We start from the raw sequence: 4,736 nt of genomic DNA on the forward strand, positions 1-4,736 counted from the left end.
AAAGACAAGGCTCGTCAACATTTTGATCAAAGCCATAAGATTTAATCGTAGTATCAAATCTTATATTCCAAGATTGAGAAGCTTATTTCAATCCATAAATGGACCGATTTAACCCTTCAAACCTTTTACTCTTGACCTTGGGTTATGAATCCCTCAAGTTGCTTCATATATATGGGCTTCTTAAGATTACCATTCAAAAAAACAGTCTTGACGTCCATTTGCTAATTTCATAATCATAATATGAGGCAATGGACAAGAGTATCTGGATAGACTTCAACATGGAAACAAGTGAGAAAGTCTCTTTATAGTCGACTCCCTCAACTTGGATATAACCTTTTGTCATAAATCTAGCCTTGAAGGTTTGCACATTCCCATCAGCACCCCGTTTTCTCTTGTAGATCATTTTGCAACCTATAGGTTTAACCTCATCAGGTTGGTCTACAAGATCCCAAACTGAATTGTAGTACATAGACTCCATTTTGAGATCCATAGCTTTGATCCCCTCATATTTGTCAACATCCTCCATTGCCTTCTTGTAAGACAATGTATCCTCAACATCTCCGTCAGCTATGACAACTAGGGTATTTGTTAAACTCATATAACGAATAGGTGGGTTCATAACACTCCAACTATGTCAAGGCTCTCTCAACATTTGAGGTGGATGTGACCTACTAGATGAACCAACTTCAACAACTCTTGTTGAGATATTGATCTCTTCAACAACGCTTGTTGAAGGTTCAGTAGTTTCATTGGAAAGTTCATGTAACACTATCTTACTGCGGGACTTATGCTCACTTATGTGGTCGTCTTCTAAAAAGTAGTGTTTTTCATTACAAACACTTTATTATCTTTAGGATCGTAGAAGTAACCACCTATAGTTCCTTTTGGATAACCTACAATGGCCTTAACATATAAGTTATTTTCCATTGAACCATAACCAATCTCCATTCCATTCTTGAAAATAAACACTTCATTCTCAGAAAAGGAGACAGTATAGCCTCGTTCAATGAGACAAGAAACCGAGATTAAGTTTCTCTTAATATGAGGAACTACAAAAACATTATTCGATAACAGATAACGTTTCTTGTCAACAAATAACTTCAGCCTACCTACAGCAACAGATGAAACAACCTCACCAGTACCGACTCGAAGAGTCATCTCTCTCTGTGACAATGTTTGCCAAGAACTGAATCCTTAGTAAGAGGAATTGACAAGATTGGTAGCACCTTAATCAAGGATCTAGGAAGAATCATCATTCTCTACCAGACATGTCTTTAAGACCAATAAATCATATTTACTGTCTTGTCTCCTCTTTTGGAGAGTAGTGGGATGGAGGTCGTTTGCCACGAAATTCTTTTTACACAATTCTTTCCACTGTAATAAACCGGTCATTTTTAAAAGATTTAAACGGAAATACTAACGAGTTGCTGAAAAGAAAAACACATTAATCTACGTTAGGTTTTAAAAAAATACTTGTTGTAAAAAAAAAAACAACATCCAATAAGATTTTAGCAAAACTAACATAAACCCCATGTGACATCTAGTTTCGCAATGACACTTCAAAGGTTTAGGAAAAAAGCTACCGAAGAGAGGTCAATTATCCCTCCTCTGAATTGAGAAGTTCTCAACCAGTCATTAATACCAGAACAACTCTTGTTCCTATAATGACAAGCCATCATTGATTTGGCCAAGAGATCATTAACTTACTTAACAATCTCCTGTAAGTGTGACCCGCCATTTTAAGCCCTAGAGGTCCATCCCAAAAGGCTAATCCGAAGGGAAAAAATCTGATTGGGGAAAAACCTAAAGCGACCTTATCCATTTATGGAGTTCACCTGGATATTGACCAACTGAACAAAACCCATCCGAAAGGGGCCGCTCTGAAGGTGACATGAGGACATACAGAATGATCTCACGATGTGAACCAATGATAGAAGATTTCTAGGTTTCGTCGTAAACCTAATTGGTTACTTCCAATTACGTAAATCTATAGTTCAAACCGCACTCAAAGGTAGGGCATTTCCCATTTTTATAGGAACTTCTGTACCAGAAACAATGGTATCTCCAATTATAGCCCCTCTGGGATGTAAAATATATCTTTTCTCATCATCCCCATAGTGTATGAGACAAATGTATGCATTTAGATTAGGGTCGCATTATGATGTCCTTCCCCATTTTCTTTCATTTGTATTATACTGGAACCACTGAAGTCATTAGAATACCGATTCCTCTATTGAAAAGTGTTTCCTTCTATTGGATTTCTTGTGTATCTTCTTTCATCTCTCTCTATCGGAGACCCGTATTTGGTTCGATCCAAAATGATTCTATCATTTCTGTATCTGCAATTCAATATAATTCAATATAGATAGATATATAGACATATATATTTGCCCCTCTTTCGATTTTTTTCTTAGTTAAATTTTGAATACTTAAACGGTCGATTCTTTTTTTCGTCTTAGCTTCCACCTTTCAGAATGAAAACAGAGAAATGCTTCATTATCATCTCAATTGCATTTAGTTGGTTTGGATTGCACCTTTTCATTTTTTTTTTGATTTATTCTTACCCTACCCTTAGGGCAGATCCTCTATAACATAACTAAAAATCACTTTATTATTCGATAAATTATTTAATATAGAATTATAATATTGATAGAATAGCCATTAACCAATTATTCTATAACCCATTATATTATATAATATTAAAATAAATATAAGAAATTTCAATATCAATAGAAAATAAATATAATATTAAAAAGAGAAAATCAAAATTATGTAATGAAATATTGTAATATTTTCATTTCATTTAAATAGACAGACATTCAAATAGCATACTAAAAAAAAATAAAGAAAAGAGTAAATAACTAAAAAACCTAAAATCAAAATAACCAAAAATCAGAAAAAATAATAAGAATTTTAAATGTCATTTGAATTCAAAAACAAAAATTTACTATCTAATTGAGATTAACACATTAATTATTGATACACATCCATTTGATAAATAGATCAAAATTTTCTATCGCTATATTCTATTAATCGTTATATTAATTATTATGTTCTATAATAGAACATAATTATTAATATTTATTTGAAATGAAATTAGATTCTATATTTCATATTAATTAAGAATAGCTAAGATCCCAGTAATTTAGTAAATTACTATGCATGTAATATTTCTGTTATGTGAGCCCGTTTACTCAGAGGTTAGAGCATTGCATTTGTAATGCGATGGTCATCGTTCGATTCAATAGCCGGCTTTTCTCTATTTATTTGATTTATCAATTATGTCAAAAATCAAATAAATAGAGAAACGACTTCTTACCCTTTTTTCAAAGGTCGCCGATCTATCATGTCATAGGAACTTCCCTTTATGACTAAAACGAAAGGAGAGGTTCTATTTCTGTAGAACAAATCAAGAAAGGAACTCTTACTTTTTTATATCATTAACATATACAATAGGATCTGGATATTGATCCAAGTCATCTAATTATTCTTTGTTTTGTAGTACAATACTTTACTGGATTTTGCTTCATTTATCATATTTATCATTTAGTTTAGTTTTAATTTAGGTTTATGAAATTTAAATAAAATAAAAATAAGGAGTCTTTATGTCGCGTTACAGAGGGCCTCACTTACTATAAATTCTCTCTCCGTCTACCTTGATATTGACTCATGCAAACACCATTCGAAGGGGGATGCATCCTGGGCCTCTCGAGGCCAAGCATGAATCTCATGGTGTGAACATACAGGGAGAAACGTGAGTGGAATCATAGACATATCTGATACACCTTCTCCTCTCACTGAGTATTTTATAACCTAGGGTTTAGCTTACTTAGAAAAAACACGGCTAAGGATTTTAACTAAGTGACTTTTTAGGTTTTCCCAAGAGTAACTTTTACCTTGGATAGTTGAACAACTTTTGATCATCATCCATTAAACTCTTTAACGGAGTCTTTGACTAAAACGCCGCATGCTTGTTGAAAATCTATCTAATTCACCTTTCCAGGTAGGTTCCCAGGTAGGGGTGTTACAATTCCGTCAACTTAAGAACCCTAGCCTAGCCAGAATTCGCCTTAGACAAAAGGTCCCTTATAGATAGGTTTACAACAAATTTAATCTTTTATTCCAACCAATTTAATCCTATTAAACCGATTTTAAAAGATTAATCTAGGTTACTAAACTCTTTAGAACCACTTGAACTTAGGTCTATCTCGATCCAATTTTAAAACCCTTTTAAAAAATTTGAGTTCACCCTAAGTCCGCATGCAACTCTGAATTATTGATTTTAGGTCTAATTTCCTTTATAACACTTATAAACGGAAACAACCACAATGCTAAGGTAACACATGCAAGGCATTCATAACACTTATAAACAGCCTAAGTGTCATGCTCAATGTATTGTCCATTCATTGCTACTTCTTTTATATAACACTTATACAAAACAACAATGAAACAAGCAAAACATGCTTCCATTCACCCTTAGACTATAACATTTACAATAAAAGGATGATGCATGATAATGCTCACTGCATGTAAAATATAACTCTTATATTTCATGATGCATGTGAATGCTTTCAAGTAATTTTTTCATGCAAGATTATAACATTTATAATACATGATGCATGAGTAATTGCACAACTTAAGGTGGGTTTTTAACTATATGACAAATACTTTAACATATAAGCACCATACATCACATGTGTAAGCTATAAAAGTTGATGAACTGGGTAAAATTGCCT

This window comes from Benincasa hispida, chromosome 11 (genome assembly GCF_009727055.1).
Source record: "Benincasa hispida cultivar B227 chromosome 11, ASM972705v1, whole genome shotgun sequence".
In the NCBI taxonomy this organism is placed as follows: domain Eukaryota; kingdom Viridiplantae; phylum Streptophyta; class Magnoliopsida; order Cucurbitales; family Cucurbitaceae; genus Benincasa; species Benincasa hispida.